This window comes from Symphalangus syndactylus, chromosome 15 (genome assembly GCF_028878055.3).
Source record: "Symphalangus syndactylus isolate Jambi chromosome 15, NHGRI_mSymSyn1-v2.1_pri, whole genome shotgun sequence".
In the NCBI taxonomy this organism is placed as follows: Eukaryota; Metazoa; Chordata; class Mammalia; order Primates; family Hylobatidae; genus Symphalangus; species Symphalangus syndactylus.
In genome coordinates this window covers 62981408-63005726 of record NC_072437.2, presented here as the reverse complement: position 1 = coordinate 63005726, position 24319 = coordinate 62981408, and the positions used below count along the sequence as shown (strand labels likewise).

At 35.3% G+C, this 24319-nt stretch overlaps 1 long non-coding RNA gene across 1 annotated transcript in view; it reads left to right on the top strand.

Annotated features, from left to right (window-relative positions):
* LOC134732553 (uncharacterized) overlaps nt 1–7248 on the top strand; it is a 68420-nt gene extending 61172 nt beyond the window's left edge. Inside the window, exons 2-3 of the long non-coding RNA XR_010115869.1 lie at nt 393–549; nt 7189–7248. This is a non-coding gene — a long non-coding RNA (uncharacterized lncRNA). The remainder of the gene's footprint in view (nt 1–392; nt 550–7188) is intronic.
* Nucleotides 7249–24319: the final 17071 nt, after the last annotated feature.

Here is a 24319-nt window from a genome sequence, read left to right as displayed (position 1 = left end):
TTGTGGCTTGAAACTTGATCTTTAACCTCTGTAATTATTATTTCAAGACAATATTTAGACTTTATTTTGTTGACACAAAAAATTGTGATCGAAATTAATTTTAGGTAACATTCTAAGCAAATATCTTTTTACATTTTTTTGTTTCTCCCATCATCTCAATATTATTCTTCAACTTTCAGTAATTATAATAAATGTAATTATCAAAATATCTGTAACAGAAGTGTGATGGTTAATTTCTTGTGTCAGCTTAATTAGAACAAAGCAGATATCCAGTTAGACAGTATTCTGGATATTTCTGTGAAAGTATTTCTAAATGAGATCAATATTTAAATCAGTAGACTTTAAGGAAAGCAGATTTTCCTCCATAAAATGTGTGCACCTCATTAAATCAGTTGAAAGCCTTAAGCAAAAGAAGACTGACTTCCCCAGAGCAAGAAGGAATTCCATCAGCACGCTGCCTTTGCATTGAAGCTGCAGCGTCAACTCCACCCTGGTCTCCAGCCTACCAGCCCACTCTGCAGATTTGGACTTGCCAGGCTTCACAATCCTGTGAGTGAAATCCTTAAAAGAGCCTCTCTTTCTTTCTTCTATTGGTTCTGTTTCTCTAGATAGCACTGACTAACATAAAATATATTCTGTAAGAATTTCTCCTAATAAAGTCTCAGAAGATAAAATGGTCCTGTAAAATGCCAATAATGGAAGTTGTGACACCAGAATAAACGAATATAAAAATTGAGAGAAGCAGACAAGGAACTCTGTTGGAAATGCATATGCTGAACTAAGAGATTATAAACAATTACTTTTTAAATGTAAAATAAATTATAAATTATATATATTTCAAAATATAATACTAGCATTATGATATTGTAGAAAAATTAACTAAACTAGTTTTTAGACCAAGAAATGGACTCAATGGCGATAGAAAAAGAAGAGACAGTTACAGACGCAAAGGTGTTAGGGTTTCTGCCAAGAACTGATCTCCCATTAACCTGTGTGTTACCTTTGCAGATGTGATTTTATTCCATGGCATTGTCTCCTAATTGCTGTTGATTTGGTCAAGGGACATACATGATCCAAGCTGAGACAGATTATCTCCCTGGAGAAATTTGAAGTGGAATAAGAGGCAGCTAGTTAATTTATCAGAGGCTGGAATAGAGTTTTTAAAACTTAAAAAATTTAAATCTGGCCCTTCTTGATCATGTGCATAGTAGACCACTAAAAACAGTTTAGGTGGTTGAAAGTTGAAAGTGGGAGGAGAGATAGGAGAGAAGAGTAGCAGAGGAAAAGAAAGAATTGAATTGAGTCTATAGATAGCACCAGAGCTGAGCAAAGGAAAGAAATCCCTGCCTGGGTCCTAAGGAATCTATAATTTCTGGTACCAAACCTTTGGGAGACTGGCTCTTTTTGAAACCTGTGAATAGTGGCAAATCTTAGTCTAGATCGAAGTGTGCTTCCATTTCTTTAGACTAAAAGATGCTTGCTAAAACAGGCTGAAGAGAACCATATGACAGAAAGGAGTTGTGTTCAGATGAAAGATGAGGTAACATGCATGCAGAAAAAGGACCAGAAAAAATAAAAACAAATAATAAATAACCAAATAAATGTGCCTTCCTGGCATGTTAGAAAAAGTGAATGAGGGCCGGGCGCGGTGGCTCACGCTTGTAATCCCAGCACTTTGGGAGGCCGAGGCAGGCGGATCACAAGGTCAGGAGATCGAGACCACGGTGAAACTCTGTCTCTACTAAAAATACAAAAAATTAGCCGGGCGTGGTGGCGGGCGCCTGTAGTCCCAGCTACTCGGAGAGGCTGAGGCAGGAGAATGGCGTGAACCCGGGAGGCGGAGCTAGCAGTGAGCCCAGATCACGCCACTGCACTCCAGCCTGGGCGACAGAGCAAGGCTCCGTCTCAAAAAAAAAAAAAAAAAAAAAAAAAAAAAAGAAAAAGTGAATGACGGTATTATAATGACATGATTTATTTTTACCTGTTATATTGATGTGTACAATGTAAGCCGTGGTCACTGGTTTATAATCAATCAGTATTTAGAAGTAACAGGGCTGCTGAAATTTTGTTATTATCTTACAAGGACTGAGTTAAAATTAAGCTTACGGTTTAGTCTTCAAAACTAAGAAACTTGTTAGGCCTGTCATCAAGACTCATCCTTAAATAACCCTTGTTAGTAATCCCAAGGAGTCATCCGAAAAACACAATTGACATGCAAGTTAGAATCTCACAATTGCTGAAAGAAGCTGTGCAATAAGACTAAGACTGACAGTTTCTCAGGACAAAGTTTGTTAGGTCTAGGCATATGTTTCTGGTCTAGAAGTTTACATTGACATACTTTGGAAGGAATAGAGTGCTAACAACGTGGCATCAACTTAATTAAGAGCCTAATCCTGTAGGAACACTGTATCTGTTGGCTAGAGGGCTCCCAAATCTTAGATTTCGATTAAAAAAAAACTATGGTTTCTGAATAATTGTATCTAATCTTAAAAACCATAATATGTCCCAGAAATCCCATCACTCTAGTCTTGTAAATAATATTTTCTAGACAATGCTTCTCAAATCCACACAGCACATAGAAATTATTTATCAGACTAAGGAAATTTACATTTTAAGGCTGAACTTATGGACATGCTTACATCAACCTAAGGCTTTATAAAGAAAATTTATATCCATGTGTATGCCTGCACAAGTTCTTTAGAACTTCTCTCATTCTATCTAATCTAATCTGATCCAATTCTGAATATCTTGCAAATTGTACAGCAAATGCCTTAATTGCTTCTCTTTTTTAATTTATAGTCTTAATGACTACAATGAATTAACCAAAATATTGATGATTTCCATTATGCATTTGGGTTGTGATTGCTGAAATATCTCTCAGAAATAGATAGATTCGTATCTTAACTTCTCAATAATTCTAGGAAACTCTTTTCCAGTCCCGCCTCCTCCACACACATACGCAAGAATAAGCCTCTCCACTCCCCAAAAAATTACCATTAAATATTATTGTTTCTTTCTTTTCCTCCTTTTTTTCTGTTTCTCCTGCTGTTTCTATTCATTTTGTCTAGAATTGTTTTCTTATTATTGTATGTCACTTTCAGTTGAGAATAACTCCTTGAAGACTCTGTTTTTTTATGCTTCATGCCAGCCACAGTGACCTAACATCCCTTTACATCCATATCTATACAACCTAAGTAGAATTGGAATTGACCATCAGATTCAGTGTATTCAGGTCGTGGCCGCCTGTCAAAAACGCCCTACAAATAATGCAGCTTGTATTTCAAGAGTTCTGCCAATCACATAAACCACAAATGAATCTTTCAGACACAGCTATTTCTAAAGCTGTTTGCAAAGAGGCATAGACTGTATCTTGATGATCACACATGGTTAAAAGCTCTCATTTTGAGATGGAAACATGTGCAATGCTCTATGAATCATTATTATTCATGATAGTAATAATAGCACTACCATCCAATGAAACAAGAGCAATAATGGCTTTGGTTTATTCTTTGCAACTTAAAGTGACTCATTCAACTCTCAGAATAGCTAATAAATACTTGTAAAATACATGTTAATTTAGTCTACTAATAAAAAATGCTGTATAAGTGTACCATAATCATGTAACAATACCAGTGCTGTGTTCACAAGTTAATGAATAATGAACTACTTTTAAAAATGACCTCAATCTTAATTTTTAAAATTGGGTTTAGAGGTTTTTTACTTCTTTTAATTCATATAAGAAAAGGGCAAAACTAAAAATTAGTTTTATACTCAAGTGCAATGCATTAAGAATTGAATTTTCACACTTTGGAATTGGGGACTTAACTGCTATTGAAAATAGTATTAATATGATAATGATATGCTAAAAGAAAATATTTCATTCTGTATTTCTTCTAGCTTAACTGCATATGATTTTCTTTACTTTTACTGCCCATTATGCATAGGTGATAGCCTCAAATCCTTTTAATGAATCAGTGATACAGTGGTCACTATGTTGTTCTAAACATATTGACAACCTGAGCCATCACGAAACTTATATACATTCTCTGAGATTTTGGCAGAAACAAAGATGAAAAAGACATTGCCAAGAAGCTTATAGTCAAGAGAAAGAGAGGAATATAAAATCATTCAGATGCACAGCATATTTGAACCCTTTCCATCAAAAAGGCCCCATTTATAACCTGAAACATTTTGTAACATCTCTTCCCCTTCTCCTAAAATTTGTTTACACCTCAAGGCTACCCTGGAGTCATCACTGTCCAGACATGGACTCCTGTCCTCTTGTTTTCTCTCTTACCTTACTTACATCTTTTTTATTCCTCAAATTGACAGCAGCTGCTCTCTTAGGAAGCAATAGTCCTTCTTTTTCAAAAAGTAAAAATTTGGAGGAACTTATCGGACAAATGCAGATTTGTCTTTGGCAGACGGGATTAAAAAAAAGACAGGAAACCCTTATGCTAGATGATATTGCTATGTTCCACATGAATAACTTTAATATAATGGTCAAGAGTGAGCATTCTGGGGCCTGGAATGCCTAGGTCCAAGTAGTTGCTCCAAAAATTACACTTTGAATAACCTTGGACACATTTTTAATACCTTACAGTTTTTTGTGTGTATATGTGTGCATATATAAATTTAATTTAGTAATTGAATGAATGAATATAATATAATTAATATGGACAAAATAAATGTAATTAATTTAATGATATATTAATATATATCAGTTGATATGAATTAAATATAATAATGATGAATATAATATCTAATTCATGACTATTATACAACTTAGATAAGTAATTGTTTGTTAATCCTCAGTATAGTGTTGATCACACAGTAACTGTTTAGTAAATATTTGCTGTAATTTTTAATTACTATTGTTACCCTGGCTTAACTCCTAAATTTATTTTCGGACTAGCTAACAAACAAACTATGGAAAATTATTGCTTCACATTTTTTAATGAATGCCATTTTTAATGCCATTTTTTAATGAATTTGATGACTACAAAAATACCCTAGGCATTTAAATAGTCAAATTAGGTACCTTTTTCGTAAGCTTTCGTTTTCTAAATATATAATAACATTTCATAGTGAAAGTCTGTCATATACAAGATGACATGTATAAAATATTACTTCTATAAGTTAAAATCCAAGAAATGAATATATCAATATCATTTTACACTCACTGCACTTCAGAGTCAAAAGGAGAGCTTATAAAAGGCCCTGTCACCATATAGTCTGATTCAGTTGGTCTGAGGACAACTTTGGCATATGTATTTTTTTACCCTCCTTAAACATTACCACAATATAGCCAAGGTAAAATAATCCACAAGCATATAATTATTTCATAGAATTTCAGCCCTGAAAGTGGCTTTAAAAATTGTATCCTCTAAATTTCTCAATAACACAGACTCAGCATATATTTGAATATCTCTAATGATAGAAAAATTACTGCTCAAGCAGCCCATTCTCTGTAAGCTGGAATAAAAAATCCTTATTTTGAGCAAAAATTAAGGCATATATTCCATGTTGACCAATAAAAACATTTTTGCTTTCTCATATGTTGATATTTCAAGTATATAAAACAATGAACAATGTTCATTGTTCTGCTGTGCCTAACCACATTTTCCTCACAAGGCTAAGCTTCCCAAACTCTTCCTAGTAACACTTAGTTGCACTTAGTCCACATCACCCTTTTCCTTTATCAGTGTGTCACTCAAAACTCAGCACAGAGTAAAATGTGATTCTCATTCTATGTATTATCTGTCTACTAAAGCAGTGGAAAGGTATATTAATTTTAAGGTACTCATAAGCCCATTTTATAATTTTTACATACATCCTGCTACTAAATAAAATGCTGACTATATTAGTTAGGGATTGCTGCATGCCAAATTACTCCTAAAACTAAGCAGCTAGAAACATTTGTTTTAAAAACATTTTTATGTAATGACAAACATATTGACTGTATCTCACAATTTCTGAAGATCAGGAATCTAATGGTGGCTTATCTGGGAGGTTTTGTCTCAGAATCTCTCACTAGGTTGAAGGTTGCCTATAGGCGTCAGTTTTTTGCTGGCTGATGTCCAAGTGACTTCAGTTCTTTGTCATGTGGGCCTTCCTATAGGGCTGCCTCATGACATGGCAGCTGGCTTCCTCCAGAGTAAATGATGCAAGAATAAACCAGCACCCAAGACTGGACTTCCTGTTTTTAAAGAGCTTAATAACAGAAGTGGCTTACCATCACTGCTGTCATCTTATAGTGATTAGAGGAAAGTAATTAAGCCTAAGACACTCATGAGGAGGGGAATTAAGCTTTACTACTTAAATAGGTAAGTATCAAAGAATTTGTGCTTATAATTTTAAAACTATTACCACAATGATGTTGAATTGCTAAAACTGATTTTTATGTACACAACTAAAACACTCTATTTTTCCTTTACAAGTATTTTTATAAGGCTATTGAGACCTTTATTTGATTCATATCCTTAACTTATTTTCTTTCCTTCGTAACACTATTACTTGCATATTTTATAATTATACTTTGTATATTATTATCTAAGCTATAAATAAAACTCTTGAGATATACCCAAACATGACTCTGTGACACGGTACTAATCAAGCCCTGTAAATTGATGATAATGCTTGGTGCAACATTTATCACTATCATTTACAAACTTACCCCACATAACTTCATTATCTTAATTTTTTTTTTTTGAGACAAGAGTTTTGCTCTGTCACCCAAGATGGAGTGCAATCTTGGCTCACTGCAACCTCCACCTCCTGGGTTCAAGCAATTCTCCTGCCTCAGCCTCTCGAGTAGCTGGGATTACAGGTGCACACCACCATGCCAGGATAATTTTTGTATTTTTAGTAGACACATGCTTTCACCATGTTGGCTAGGCTGGTCTCGAATTCTTGACCTCAAGTGATTCACGTGCCTCATCCCCCCTGGGATTACAGGCGTGAGCCACCATGCCTGGCCCATTATCTTCATTTTTAAAAGGATAGCATGTGGCACTTAAAATATTGCTCATGTTTACAAATAGTATGTTCACCGGGTTGACTTTCAGCGTTGGCTCAAAGATATCATAAAACATTTCTACTAAACCAATTATTGCTTTTTGTTATAAAACATCTGTGGCAATCAATTCAGAAATGCACCTTCATGGCTGATCACTTTCAACTTTCTAGCATCTCTCCCATGTTCCATGAATTCTCAAGACACCCTCAGGATGTTTGGTGAATTACTTGGTAAGTCTCTGTATAAATCGAAACATAATATCTGGCAGAGAATAAGTCTATTTAAAGCCAATGAGTCTATCTTTTAAAATATTGTGTGTTTGCGTGCGATGGCAGTTTCTGCAGGTTTTCTCTTAACTTTCTTCTCCCTTTTATAAGAATGTTTCTTTGTTTTTAATTATCACCAAGTGATGAATTATCACATGAAGGCCAAACTAGCAAGGGACTTGAAATAAGTAAAAATGATGTTTTTTCCACCATAACTTTATATCATCAAATCACCAAATCAGATAGCAAGTCTTATCAGGTAGGTACTAAGGATAATTTTTTTTCTGGAAAAAATATTATAAAGCGTGACTTTTAGCTTTAAGAAGTTAAGTCTTTCTAGGTATCTAAGGGTAACTAGTCAACATATAAACCATTCTATTTTGAAATACCTAGAATGGTCAACTTCTTTTAAGAGTCAGGTTCCAATTTTCCAAAGTAAACCATAAGGTCCAGATACCAAGAGAAAACTTTATTCAAAGATTTTCCAAATATGTTTATATTGCAATACATTTATATCTCCTCATTGTCGAGATGTGTGTGTGTGTCTGTGTGTGTGTGTGTGTGTGTAACAGATGACATCATTCACAGGTTGATATGAAGGTTTCTCTCCAACAGTTCATCTCAGAATATTATTTTTATTTTTATAAATTCTTGGTATACTAATATATGTAGCACTAGAAAATTACAATTTGCTATCCCTCTCTATGACAAAGTATTCCTGCTACCCTGGCACTAGAGTACAGCTTTAAGTCATCCTCAGCAATATTTAACATCCGTGCAAAACACAAAAAAATTAAAAACAGAAAAACCAACCACACAAATAAAATACAATCATATGAATCTATAAGCGAATAAACAGCAATAAAAAGACACGAATTTAAATTTTAGCTTTATTCTTTCCCCATAAAACACTATAAAATATTCTAAGATAGAAAAGAATTCATATTGTACAGCTGAGGCAAATTTGAGACACTCAATGCATATACTAAATTTTCTTTGATCAACTTTAAGTGCTTCAATTTTTAGTCCCTTTAATTAGAAGTTAGGCAATATCCAGTAGCAAAAATTGAAAACACTGTTTCCTGATTTAAAGAGTTCCTTATTTACTGTTCATGTTTGCTCCAAATACATTTTTCTCATACTGATCGTCTGTAATTTACACAAGTTCTAATGGAGGGATTGCTCTTCTTAGACGAGGCACCACCGTTGGAAAAACTCAAGCTAGCAAACTTGCTGAAGAGGCAATTACTTATTAAAATGTCCCAGCAAATAGTTTTCATAAAAAGAATCTTAATGGATGTCATAAGAGAGGCTAATGATAACACAAGACTGACAATTCCAGTGTACATATATTATCTGTGAAGAAATATTTATTTTTTGTAATATCTATTGGGAATTATATTCACATTAGAAGTCTCCAAAACAAACAAACAAACAACAGGAAGAATGGGGTTTAACCTGTCAGTAAAATTTTCCTGAGAATAAATGAACTGTGAGTTGTCTTTTATATAATAATATGTGGGAAGTCCAGAATCTGGGAAGTAAATTTATTTAGCGGTTCTTATATTTAAGAATTCAAATTTGAATACAGAATTGTAAGGAAAGAATGATTACATTCCTTCAGGAAACTCCCAGTGCTGGATGAACTGTCCCTCTGAAGTGGTTTCATATAGCATCTTGTAATTATTTACACCTATTATCACTAGAATATGATTTTCTCTCTTCTCATTGCAGGTTCTTGAGTGCAGAAAAGTTTCGGTACTATATCCCCAGTACTAATGACCATATTTGACAAATAAGAGGCATCAATGAAAATATTTGTTGGCTGGGCACGGTGGCTCACACCTGTAATCCCAGCAATTTGGGAGGTTGAGGAGGGTGGATCACTCTTGGTCAGGAGTTTGAGACCAGCCTGGCCAACATAGCGAAACTCTGTCTCTACTTACAAAGAAAAAATACAAAACTTAGCTGGGCATGGTGGTGTGTGGCTGAAATCCTAGATACTGAGGAGACTCAGACCTAGAAATCATTTGAACCCAGGAGGCGGACGTTGCAGTGAGTGGACATGGAGCCACTTCACTCCAGCCTGAGTGACAGAGTGAGACTCTATCACAAAACAAAACAAACAAAAAACAAAAAGAGGAGATATTTATCGAATAAATGAGTGATGAGAATCATCTTTACCACAAACAACCAAATAGATCAACATTACTTATTTAGTGTATGGGGGTAGATTATTGAATATTTTATTTTTAATGAATGTATTTTCAATTTATTTCTAACAGTTAGCTTAGAGGTGATTTTCATGAAGATGTCAAAAGCATAAAAGATGTGGCAAGCAGATAAAATTGAAGTTGATATTTCGAAAATTTGTGACAAAAGAGATTAAATGAAAATGAAAAATCAGAGGACAAGCCTTACATAAAGAAGCTAATGAATCACTTGAATTTTACATGAACAGTTAGTAAAATTTTGTTATTAGTAATCATGTTACTTTGGCACTATGTTATTTACGAACTCTAAGGATACTGTTACCAAAACATCAGGGTTTTGGTCTAGGTCCTGCTGCTCCCAATGACTGAGACCATGAATACTTCCAAGGAAGAAAGCTTTAATGAGGTGCTGCAGTGCAGCCCAGGAGATGGGAGCTCAGTTTCAAATCCATTTCCCTGAGCACTAAAGCTAGGGGTTTATATAGCAGGAAAGAAATTTAACAGTGTGTAAGAAAACTGAAACTAGGGAGGGGCAAGGAGCAATCACGATGAATGAGGGGTCTGGCATCTCCTTGTCTGCATGCCATGATCTGGTGAATTTCAGTTCTTTGATACTTTGAGAGGTCTGAAGGTCATTTCCTGAGGTAGGAACTCAGAAGAAACAAACATAAGTTTCAAGCTTTAAGACCGGGAGGTTCAATTTCTATATTTAAAAAAAAAAAAACTCCTATCAATGGGACTATTGGGTTGCTTTCAATCCTACATATCCAGATCATGCCAGATCATGTCCTGAAACAAAAACTACTCCATGAATAATCCACAGAGCAAAAAGTCAGGCAAATAAATATTCAGGTAAGTGCTTTAGACCAGAGGTCCTCAACCCCCAGGCCACGGACCTGCCAAGCTGCACAGCAAGAGGTGAGGGGCAGGCAAGTGAGAGAAGCTTCATCTGTATTTACAGCTGCTCTCCATTGCTCACACTACCACCTGAGCTCCACCTATCACATCAGCAGTGGCATTAGATTCCCATAGTGTGTCCGGAATTCGTGGGTTCTTGGTCTCACTGACTTCAAGAATGAAGCCACGGACCCTCGCGGTGAATGTTGCAGTTATTAAAGGCGGCGTGTCTGGAGTTTGTTTCTTCTGGTGTTCGGATGTGTTCGGAGTTTCTTCCTTCTAGTGGGTTCTGGTCTCACTGGCTCAGCAGTGAAGCTGCAGACCTTTGCAGTGAGTGTTACAGCTCATAAAGGCAGTGCAGACCCAAACAGTGAGCAGCAGCAAGCTTTATTGCAAAGAGCAAAAGAACAAACCTCCCACATCATGGAACAGGACCCAAGCAGGTTGCCACTGCTGGCTCAGGCAGCCTGCTTTTATTCCCTTATCTGGCCCCACCCACATCCTGCTGATTGGTCCACTTTACAGAGAGCTGATTGGTCTGTTTTAACAGGGAGCTGATTGGTGTGTTTACAATCCCTTAGCTAGAAACAAAAGTTCTCCAAGTCCCCACAGAGCACTGACTGGTGCATTTACAAATCTTGAGCTAGACAGAGGGTGCTGATTGTTGTGTTTACAAACCTTGAGCTAGACACATAGTGCTGATTGGTGTATTTATAATGTCTTAGCTAGACATAAAGGTTCTCCAAGTCACTACCAGATTAGCTAGATACAGACTGCTGATTGGTGTGTTTATAAACCTTGAGCTAGACACAGAGTGCTGACTGGTGTATTTACAAACCTTGAGCTAGACACAGAGTGCTGACTGGCGTATTTACAATCCCTTAGCTAGACATAAAGGTTCTTAGACTCAGGAGCCCAGCTGGCTTCACCTAGTGGATCCCGAACTCCGGCAGCAGGTGGCGCTGCCCGCCAGTCCCTTGCAGGGCACCGGCGCTCCTCAGCCCTTGGGCAGTCGATGGGACCGGGCGCCATGGAGCAGGGGGCAGCGCTCATCTGGGAGGCTCGGGCGCGCGGGAGCCCACGGCAGGGGTGGGGAAGCTCAGGCATGGCGGCTGCAGGTCCCGAGCCCTGCCCTTCTGGGAGGCAGCTGAGGCCCCGCGAGAATTCCAGCGCAGCGCCAGCGGCTGGTATTGCTGGGGGACCAGGCGCACCCTCTGCAGCTGCTGGCCTGGGTGCTAAGCCCCTCACTGCCCAGGGCGGTGGTGCCAGCCGGCTGCTCCGAGTGCGAGCCCACCGAGCCCACGCCCACCCGGAACTCGCGCTGGCCCACAAGCGCCACGCGCATCCCCAGTTCCCGCCCACGCTTCTCCCTCCACACCTCCCGCAAGCAGAGGGAGCCTGCTCCAGCCTCCGCCAGCCCAGAGAGGGGGTCCCACAGAGCAGCAGCGGGCTGGAGGGCCCCTCAAGCGCGGCCAGAGTGGGTGCTGAGGCCGAGGAGACGCCCAGAGTGAGGGCTGCAAGGCTGCCAGCACGCTGTCCCCTCTCAATAGGAGCACAAACACTATTGTGAACTGCGCCTGTGCGGAGTCTAGAAATGCCTGATGATCTGTCACTGTCTCTCATCACCCCCAGATGGGACCATCTGGTTGAAGGAAAACAAGCTCAGGGCTTCCACTGATACTACATTATGGTGAGTTTTATAATTATTTTATTATATATTACAATGTAATAATAAAGAAATAAACTGCCCAGTAAGTGTGCTTGAATCATCCAGAAACTATCCCCTACTGCCGCCGGGTCTATGGATAAATTGTCTTACATGAAACTGGTGCCCGGTTGGGGACTGCTGCTTTAGACCAAACATCCTCACAGAAACTTTTTCACTGTGACCCAGCAAACATATATTTGGCTAGATAGGCAGACCTAAGGCATTATTTTTCTAAAGAATATGGAGATGCCACCTCTTCCTTAAATATAGAAAAAGTCCCTATTCCTTATTACCTAGCCCTATCACAGTATAAAAAGAAAATTATGTGGTACAATCTAAGGCAATGGGTTTCAACTGGGGGTAATTTTGCCCCCAGAAGGACATTTGGCAACACCTGGAGACATTTTTGATTGTCACAACTGGGATGATGCAGGTAGCTGCCAAATAAAATGTTGCTATTAAATATTTTACAATGCGTAGAATAATCCCCTACATTCAACAACCAAGTATCTGGTCCAAAATGCTAATAGTGCTAAGGTTGAGAAATCTTGTTTAAAGGTAAATGTCAGAATTACCTAATTATGTAAATTATATAGTTTTTAGTATTATTAATAAAAGCTATTATTATTAATCTATACCTATAAACGATAATATAAATAATATTTTCTCATCCTCTGCCTAGAGCATGTAGCTGCTTACCTTATCTAAGTGGTTTGAATCAAACTAGTTAAGTCAACTGTACTACGAAGACATGCTTCAAAGGTGGTGTCACTACACCTACAGCTGCATACTTGTTAAATTGTCATACTGCCAATGCCTTCTTTTGAAAATAAAACAAAAATCTGTTTTGGGCTTTAGTTCCCTGCCAACAGTATAATCTTGATTAAACCAGCAGCTTTTTTTTTTTTTTTTTCTCTTCAAAGTAAGACGGAATGTTTCTATGCAGTTGGGAGTGATTCACCTTAGGAATTAGTCATCAAAAAATACATATTATAAGCTCTCTAAGGTTAAAGAGTAGTGTTAAATATATAGCAGCTTGCAGTACCACCCACCTTGTTGTTAGTAAAGATAGAAAGACGTTTAAAAGCATGAGGCAATAAACACCACCTGCTTTTAAAGTGCAAGGATCCTGACATTTGCACTCCTGTTTGTATTTAAAGCCTGATATTCACATTAAATTATGTTGGTATTTGAAAACATCGTGGCTTTTTATATGGTGTATCAACTGCAAAATGTAAAGAAATCAGATATTTTCTCATATTTTCATACACCTAGTAAATACCTGCAAGATTAAATACCAAAATAGTAAATCTAGTTTTCTCTGAATGACAGAATTATGGCTGATTTTTTTTAAACATTACATTTTCAAATAATTAATAGATTTAGTGTAATATAATAAATTTGTGTAATAAAATTTAATAAAATAATTAGGAACCATCTTTTAAAAAGCATGATGCATCCAGTGAACTCAAAGCATTAAGATGATGAATTATGAAATCGAAGTTGATTAGAATATGTACTTTTAATGTGCTTATTTTACTTGAAAAATATAATGACTATTTATTCCGGTCTTTCTCTATACTCCATACTGCCCTACAGCTCCAGCCCACACTCAACGTTTTTAGTGTTGCACAGCTGCATTCCACGTTTAAGTATAACAATTTATGTAGCTAGTCTTGTATTGTTAGACATTTTGGTTGTTTCAAAAATTTTTCTCACATATAAAGCTTCAAAGACCATCCTACTACATGTATCTTTGTATGTTTGCCTGATTATTTCTTTAGGATAAATTCCTGAGAGGTAGTTTTGAAAGGCTGTTGGTAAGCAGTGCCAAATAACCCTCCTGAAATGTTTACTATTTCTGAGATTTAAATCCCATTGTCTATTCTATGATAGGACCCCCTCTTCCTCATCATTACAAAGATACATATAACTTTTTATGTTTTGACTGGGATATCATCATGTTATTCTTATATATATGGATAAAACCTCTGGCTTTACATCATCTCAAAATATTTTATTCAAATGAAGAATAGAGTTATGTGTTTTGTAAATTCAATGAGGATAGCGGCTATGGCTTTCAATGACATAGCCTTGACAAATACACCATTCTCCAGGTTCCTCTGGTTTTCTTGAAATACCCTTCTTTTATCCCACCTCTCTTGCTTTTGTATAGGATTTTAAATGACAGTCCGGATGGTAGAACATTACTCACAGATTCAAATGAATAAATGCACTCTGCATGAGATAAAATGACTAAGGATTCGGTTATATTTTCTAATGAGGATGATTAATAAATAATAAAAGCAAAAAGACATTATGCTTTCATATTTTTAAATGTGCCTTTTATTTGTGAAAGATGAAATTAAACTGGCAGTTATCTGAAAAAATAAGCCATAAAAAGTAAAATAAAATTTACAAAAAGAGACAAGAAAAACTAAAAATAGCTACACATTTCTAATAATAAATGTAAATACACTACCACATTCTAAAAGACAGATTTTTAAAAACAAATGTAACTTTTCATTTTTTGCATTTCTAAACATGGAGCGATGATAGATAAAGAAGCATTGTTTATGAATGCTCAAACTTTTCAGCCTCCTGTACACTTGATTTTCACATAATCCTATTATGTAGTAATCTGATTCCTCTATTAGACTAATTTACCTAATAGTCTATGCCACTGTCATTGTTAACATGTTGTTTAAACATTGCTTCAAACACATAACAATTTTGTAGCATAGGTTGCCAAGCTTGTTTCATTCTATCACAGCAGTACTGTGCACTTTTAACAAATCTTTAGGAATATTCAGCATTCATTTTTTAAAAATAAGGCAGTGGAGCCATATCCATATCAACATAACAACACATACTCAATAATCATTATCATATTTATACTCTGATTTAATTTAATAAAGTCATTTTACATGCTTTAACTCATAGAATCATCAAAACCGCCCTGGCAAGCAAATGGCTTGCTCTATTATATTTTGTCTATATCCAGATAAAGAAAACAAGGCTGAAAGATCTAGAATGAGATACACAAGTTGTCACAGTCACAAATAATGAATTCAGCATCATATAAATGTTTCTACTTAGATAAATCCCATCCTATCCTGTTTACTTCTTTGTGCATTAAAAAAATCTACATTACAACTTTCTGTTACTACTTCTAGTTTTTATAACCAATTATATATGGAAGACAAAATAATGTATATGATAATTGCTTTTAGTTTTTAACATAATAATTGGTTACATCATCTTTTCCCCATCACTATATTTATTTTAACATTTTCTATGTAATTGGAATAATTAAGTATGGCATAAGCCATCTAATGTACTCAAGAGTCTTGTCATGTTCATTTGACATGAAATTGATCCAGTAAGTTGATGATCACTCCATACTAAGTGTCACTGTGAATAGAGAATTTGTTGTTTCATGGTTGACATCAATGTGATTAATGACATCAATATGATTCATTGCTTTATCAATATGATGTAAACAATGAGTTGATTCACTCAATTAAATAAACAAAAAATGTCAAGCTACTTTTTCATCAACTACTACAAACCTTCAATTGACTGAACTATTGTCTTTTCAAACAATTGCTTTCAAGTCTTATAAAACACAGCCTAATTTGAGCTTTTTTTACTTTAAACACCCTATGTTAGCACTTAATATATGTTTTAATGCATGCTTGTACTACAAACTTTTTATTCATTTAAACCCATACAACTTACTTTTAAACATTGTGAATTTTTTACATTTCCTATTTTTAGTGGCATGTCATTATCTCAATAACATAATGTCTTTGTAAAAGAAAGTGTGTATACATACATATATATGCATATGTACATATGTGTGTATATGGATAAAATATACATGTAAAATATTCTTTTGAGGGAGAATATGATCATTTGCCTATCACACACATTCTAAAAAACAGTTTTATTTAAGTACAAGTTATGAAACATATAAATATTTTTCTAAAAACATGAGACAGTATTTTTTTCAGCATTTTAGTTGCTTATAAGAAATATGGGCAATCCCTGAGGGCAAGGAACTTGAGGAGAAGATACGTACACAACAATAGTCAATTATAGAACAGAGATTTAGATTTTGTGGTAAAACCATGTTGCAGCTTCTTACAAGTATTCCATCTACAAATACACATCTATGTTTTGTTTTCCTCTTCACTCACTTCAGGATGGAAAGAAAGGTCATCTGAATTAAATTTTTAAAAGGATAAAATGAATGCCATTGACATTAGGAAAGGCTATCCAATAATTGAAATTTTAAACACGGAAAGTGTAGGGTGCTATCAAAAACGTTTAGATATGCAAAAGAATAGAACTATTTTTAAAATATTTTTTAAAATCCCAATTAAACACATATTTAAGGTTATCAGCCATTTTACATGTATTGTTATCTATTTATTTTTTTATTAATATATTTGACTTACGCTCATCCCTCTAATGCATTTATTTCTAACTTTATTGATTTAAATTACCAGTTTCATCCAGAGATTCTGATATTCTATATTATAGCCTTTTATTCTGCAGAGAGATCAAATGATGTTCACTTAAGGCCACCTATCAGGCCACCTCATTCCACTCTTAGTGGCTCTATGTTATATGTTTTTATGCATGGTCTACAGGAAAGAGTTGTGTTAATGTGAAGTACATCTTAGGTATTACTTAATTGCTTTGCCATAGGCTTCTCTGTTTCTGGCATGACTGCTGAAATCAAAGAGGGGGAATATGACAGACAGTGCAACTTTTCCACTAACATAAATAGATGTGGTCTCAAATACCACCTGTTATTCTCAGATTATCAATTTTCATTCATTTTATTGAAAAATAGCAACTTAACTCTTAGATTATATTACATTGTCTTAAATATACCCACTTGCGTCCAGAAAGTTCCTCTGTTATTTCAACATATGCTTTAGGGACTAGAAGCACTGATTTCAACGTTTAAACCATGATTACTCAATATACCTATTTGTCATATTCTTAGTGCTTCTCTCTGACAGAATGTTATTGACAAATGCCACCTACTGTATAATTCACTTTGCTGCACAGTGAGCACAAAGAGATACTAAACAGTGAATAATTCATCTTAAACCTTTTTGTATTGCCTTGTTCACTAGAAAACTTGTCTATAGAGAAGATTATGGTGTGGTCTGTTGAAATTGCACTCAATCAATGATAATTCCATTACACAGCTGACAACTACACAGAGATTCAAAAGTCTTAGTAACATCCAAGATTGCATTTTTATGAGAGTGTGTTTATATTTCTACAAATAGTTCAGAATGATCCAAAATATTTGTCTTTCTAATTTAGAGAAAGCTAATTTTGTGCAGCAGCAAAATAGAAACCATTGAAGTTTATCTCAGAAGTGATTATGTTGTATTGAAAAAGCTTCTGAAGTAGAGCTGTAGAATTTTTTTTCTTAAGAAAAAGAAATTGTGAGAAGTACAAAGACAATAAAGAATGTAATAAATACTTGCTAAAGCAGATGATTCAAGCAAGAGCATATGTAGCCTATTAGAACTCTAATAATTATTATATACAGGTTTGCAGTTTCATGTAAAAAAATATTACTTGCACAAAGTTTAGGAGTGGAGACTGACAGAATCTGAGATAGAACAAATGCCTCCTCATCACCTAGTTCACTGTGTTCTGTTTGCTTCTTACTGTCACTTGTTTCAAATAGACCTAGAATTCTCATGGTGAGATTCTGAAAACCCACACAAAACAAGTAAGGCTAACTTTATAGGTAGTTTGCTTTTTTTTTTTTTGTAAAGCCATGCATCACTTTACATCTGTAACTGATTCAGTTTTTACTCTGACTCATATGACTATAATCTTGGTACTAGTGTCAAAGATAAACCAGAATAGTACCACAGTTTAAGAACAAATGCAATGGGAGAGTTAGAAAAGCATTTTCATAAAATTAATATTTTTCTGTTAAGACTCAAGGGTGACTGATTTACTCAACATGCCTCCATAGAAAACTAATACAAAAAGCCCACAAAATGCTGAACTATTGGAGTGTAATATTCATTTAAAAGAACTTTTAACAAGATATCCCAGATAAATAACCAGTTATATATTTTGTACCTAAACTTAGTATTCATTTAGGATGATTTCATCCAAATAGCATGATGTGGAAAATAATACAAATAGTTAGAATAACTATCAAGGTAGTTTGCTCTTCCCAAACATTGTTTTGCTTGAAAACAAACATCAATTTTCCTTGCATAATTATGTTTAATGTATGCTGAAGACTAGGAAATTAAATATATTTTATGTACATTCAGGATACATCTAAAATAAAACATTTCAATAAATGTTAGATGTTTGAAAATAGCTGAGATTAAGCTTTACAATGATTTTTCAGATTATCTATAATTTGATCCTTTTTTCTGCTATAACTGGTTTTTAAAGATTGTACTTTCATTTTTAAAAAGTAACTTACCTGACTTGCTTTGACTAGTCTTTAAGTATGGGTCTCAGGACAAGTGCTTCTTTGGGACACCATAAGAAATCAGGAAAAAAATGACATTTTTACATTTTAAAGTTCATTCTGTAACAATTTGAGCAACATGACGGATTGTTCGGCTTTTCAGTACAATACAATGAGGTAAATATTTTTTGCAACAATTCAAAATATTTTATTCATAAGCATATTTCTGGATTTTACTACTTTTCAGATTTTATGCAGTGATAAAATAGAAATGTTAATCATGAAAATGCAATATTGTACATTTGTCGAAACTCAAAGAATGAGCAACACAAGATGTGAACCCTAACTTTAACTATGGACTTTAGCTAATAATGATGTATCAATATTAGTACATCAGTTGTCAAAAATGTACCACATTAATGTAAGAAATTAATAATGGGAAAACTGTGTGCAGGAGGGGAGGCGGTAAATGGGCACCCTGTATCTTTTTCTCAATTTCTCTGAAACCTAAAACCACCCTAAAAATAAAATCAATCACTAAAACCTGCAATATTCTGTTTTAAGAAAATATCATGAATATTATTTTCACCATACATTGCTACATATTTTAATAAACCAATGTGTCACCACTAGTTTTTTTTTCCTTCTTATTTATTTATTTATTTGAGGTGGAGTCTCACTCTGTCACCCAGGCTGGAGGGCAGTGGTGTGATCTCGGCTCACTGCAAGCTCTGCCTCCCAGGTTCATGCCATTCTCCTGCCTCAGCCTCCCGAGTAGCTGGGACTACAGGCGCCCACCACCACGCCTGGCTAATTTTTTTTTTTTTTTTTTTTTTTGTATTTTTAGTAGAGACGGGATTTCACCGTGTTCGCCAAGATGGTCTTGATCTCCTGACCTGGTGATCCGCCCACCTCAGCCTACCACTAGTTTTTGACATTATTTTTTAACAAGAGAGTGAAAAATACTTAACTTCATTTGAATTCTTAAATGATCTTAGTGTTAAATGCATTATAATTTTTTCATATAAAAATGATAACCTATATGTTTATTTGCCTGATTTAATAATTTCATAATGCATGCATATGTCAAAACATGTATACCGTAAATATATATAATTTTATATGTCAATTATAACAGTAAAGCTGGAGGAAAATAAGTCAATTATTAGGAATTTGACCTAGAAAAAAAAAGGTTATCCTCTGATTAATTTTTAGAAGCAGTATTTTCAATAACCAAGAATATATTATCAAGAACGGTCATATATATTTATTTTTAAAAAATCAATTTCTTCTAACACATGCACAAATACTAATATATAGTTTCTGCATTGCCGTACTTATATGATATAAAATAGAGTCAGTGATGGTGTTTACATAATGGTTGAGCCAATTTGATCAACCTAATGAGTGAAAAACAGATGTCAATGCAATCATCAGAGACATCATTTATGTGCACTGAAAATGATGGCTATTGCTTCAGACCTTCTCATTTGTGGTAGGGTTTCTGGTCTCCCTTGGATATGTGCCTCTGTAGCCCAGGCTGGCTTACCTGATCTGATTACTTCCTAATATTTGAAGTGTTCTTAAGCAGCACACATTTTGCCTTGGCAGGAATGCAATAACTGCATTTCTGCTGCTTTTGTTATTCCTTTTTCCATTTCTCTTCCTAATTCTATTTGGTTTATCTGTAAAATGCAGGAACTGTTGAATACTGCAACCCATCTATGTAGTTATACTGAAACTTGTCCTCTGGACTAGGGATATGCAAACTTGTTTGATCATCAGAATCCTGTAGAGATTTGTAAAGAAATATAGATTCTGTGCCCTACCCAAAACCAAATGAATCAATTATTTTTAAAGGTGAGTCTTTTCTAAGTTTTTTCTAAAACTTCTATTTTAATAAATACCTATAGAACAGGGGTCTCCAACCCCCAGGCCACACAGCAGGAGGTGAGCAGTGGTCCAGCTAGCTCTGCCTCCTGTCAGATCAGTGGTGGCCTGTTCAGAACCAGGCTACACAGCAGGAGGTGAGCAGTGGCTGAGGAAGTTCCGCCTCCTGTCAGATCAGTGGTGGCATTAGATTCTCAAAGGAGCGTGAACCCTATTGTGAACTGCGCATGCAAAGGCTCTAGGCTGCACACTCCTTATGAGATTCTAACTAATACCTGATGATCTGAGGTGGAACAGTTTCATCCCCAAACCATCCCCAAACCTCCGGAAAAATTGTATTCCAAGAACCAGGTCCCTAGTGTCAAAAAGGTTGGGGACCACTGCTACAGATGATTACAATTAGAAACCATTACCAAGAATGTGATCTGGCAGAGGATGAGGGGTGGGTGTGTGTGTGTGTGTGTGTGTGTGTGTGTGTGATTACTATTCTAACATTCTATCCCGTTAGGTAAATGTTCTTTTTTCTATGATTATTTGTTGACTTTTAACATAAACATTTCCAGGGAAAGTAACAGCTTTCTTAATCTGCTGACCTAGGCTTCATCCATTTTGTTATTGTCTAGTCCTACAGTTCAGTATTAATTAGTATTATTGTGACCTGGTCAAATATGCATAACAGTGAATGTACAGAACAGTCCTGTAGGTCATGTCTTCCAATCCTTACAGAGTGCATGAGACAAGCAGAGAGAGGCTAACTTGAATGGCTTCAGAAATGTTCAACTCAGGTAAATGCATTCTCTCGAACTTTCTATTAACAATTAAATTTTTTTAGAGATTTTATGCATAAATATTGATGTTTTCTTAGGCAATGTAGTCTTTCTTATTCTCCAAGAAACTTTCTATACCCATAATTGTTTTCTGTAAATTGGATCATCAGTGACTAACATGAAAGTGAAAAAAAAAGTCAAAGCAATCTCTTTACAAGTTGAAGGAATGAGACATAAAATAATGAGTTACGAATATTGAACTCTCTCTTTTGGTACCCATAGCACTAATTTAGCTCTTTTCCAATGAGCCCAGGCAAAGTCTCTAAATCTTCTTCTGCACTCCAGTACTACAAAGATTGTTATAGAAGTTGAAATCACCTTGTCATTATCATTCTGACAGAAAATCAACGTTAACACCAATTGAGAAGAAAATTAGAAGTTAAAAAAGCTTTTTAAGTATCAGTGATTGAAATTTTAACATGTCCAAAGCACTGTGCTAATTTGTTCACAAGTATTTTAAAATGTCTCACATATAAGTAAGTGTCAGGAGGTTCTCTAGCATAGAAAATGCTGGAAATTAGTTTTATCTAAATAGTTAATGTACATCATACATTCAATACATAAGGCAATTATTACATTTACAGTAGGTTTGTATGTTGCCAAGTCAGCGGGTTCATTTTTTCTTTAAATTGAAGAACACATGTAATAGAAAAACAAAGTTTAAAATATGTATTGTAGGGACTAACTTGTCAACTTCTTATACAGTCTGAATGAACTGAATAGTCACTGAGTTGAACTGAATAGTCACTTAAAACTAGATAAGCAAACTAGATAAGCAAAAAATATTTGCATTCTCTAGTTGAGAGAATATTTGCTTATCTAGTTTTAAGAAAAGAGAAATTAATCAACATTAACATGTTAATTCTAGAAATCTCAACCCACCTGATGAATATCTTGGGATTTTTTTTTTTTTTTGTCTTAAGACCCTTCTGCACACCTAATGAACAGTCATGTACTAATGATAGACTCCACATTCAACAGGAATATTCAATAATAAACAGAAACTGAGTACTAAGGAAAAAAAAAGAGGGAAAAAGAAACAGCAAGTGTAGCAATCCAATACGTAATGGGCCACAAAACCCATAGGTACAATACATAATGACCATAGTGTCAGCAGCTCCAAACCCTCTATTCTGATGAATAGAAAAAGCCAATCACATGCCGTTTCCCAAAGTGATCCCAAGCAGTGTACATGGAGCAATAGCTGTAAAATGGAGTCCCAATAGACTTATTCAAACATGCAAATTAACAGCATTGAAAAGCAATGTACAGTAATCAGGTCCCATTTAGTATTGTAACATCAGCTGGGACACAATAGCTGTCTGTGTATTCTGTAGACAGTTTGTATTGGTAATAGCCACCACGTGAGTAATTAAGCACTTTAAACAAGTCAACCATTTAAGCTGTCCTACAAGTTAGAAGTGAAAAGCAAAGCTGGAACAAAGAGCAATAACAAGGAGCCATTAGCCTTGATAACACTGGTCCACCCAAAAGCATATGTTCCCTCAAATGAGAGCAGATTGTGGGTTTCACCTGCACTTCGGATGTTTGCTTTACTAGTGCTTTACACATTTAAATAACATCTCAATATGTTTTTGTATCACTAAAAACACTTATAATGGTTATCATTTTCTAATTCATTTTATAAATATTTAACTACATTTTTAAAAACTAATTAAAAAATAGTTATCTAGTTACTGCTTCTAGATGACTTGAAGGCTTGGTCCATATCTCTAACTGTAGAGATAACCTTTTAAAATGTGTAAATTGATGTTCCCTGGCAATTCATACCCACATGTGATAAGGCCAGTGTTTTAGGAGTCTACAGTTCCCAATGTAGTCATACACATGCACTTTGGAAAATCAAACTTAATCTGTTTCAACTTCTGGAGTATGTAACTGGGATAGCTTGGGGAAAACAATATTTTTATCTAATTTTCAGATACTACAAAAGACACATTTAAAGAGTCTGAATCAGGTACTTCTTTCCAAGTGAGGAGACTGTACAACCAAATTTTCTAATTCATTTCTGATGATAAAATTATGTACTCTTCTTTGCAATGGAAGTAAAAGAAGTACACTTGCTGCACTATTTGAAGATAGTTATTCTATTTATCCTCTGCCTTCACTCCTCAAGACTAAATAATTTAAATCCCTTAAGTTTTTCTATATAAATCTGTTTTTAAAGTGCTTCATCATCTTTGTGTCTGTCCTCTGAACTCTTTCTAATTTATTCATATCTTGGAGCTGCATTGATATTTTAGTATGCCCTTTGCCTCAGAGAGATCCTGTCAGGTCACTATGGTAAGTGTTCCCTCTAATTTTTTCCAACCATGCATAGGCTAGGTGACAAGGGAGCTGCTGAGAGGGTTGAGTAAGGTCAAGGTGTCAGCAGGGTTACCGACTCACCTGGATATGATAGCTGGGACAAGAATGTGGACCAGTAGACCCTCCTGAGGGTTCAGACCTGGTATGAATGATGTATGGGATTTTCTCACAGACACTTCTGAGTTACCCCCAAGAGAGTGAAACTTTACCAACTGTTGTATGGTTGTTCAACTTAAAAAATACAGTGACCCAGAGGACTTCACAGATGTCAACCATCACAAAAATTATTTAATGTATCTTTAACCTTACTATTAAACATTCAGCCTCCTGCAAAGCAGCCATAAATTTAGCTTTGAAGATTTTACTTGTAATACATAACAGTTGGAGACTTTTCAGCTGTCTTCCAACAGAAGCAAGAGCATGCTCGTTAATTTTAGTTCTTCTAATGCTCTCTTCTGCTGTTTGATGAGTCGGGCTGAAAGTAATAGGGGTAGTTTCACATTATTTCTCTCAGTTGCCTTGAGCTTCAAGATTTACTATCTTCTTCCTGTCAATTTGTAGTCCAAAGTAGTTGAGCAAATAATATTAAAGCAAGTAGTCTAGACTATAGATAGCCTAATGTTGTATCATATTAGGGAAAGCAAGTAAACCGGATACAGAGGAGGTAGGTTATCAAAACAGATGAATTAGAGAAGAA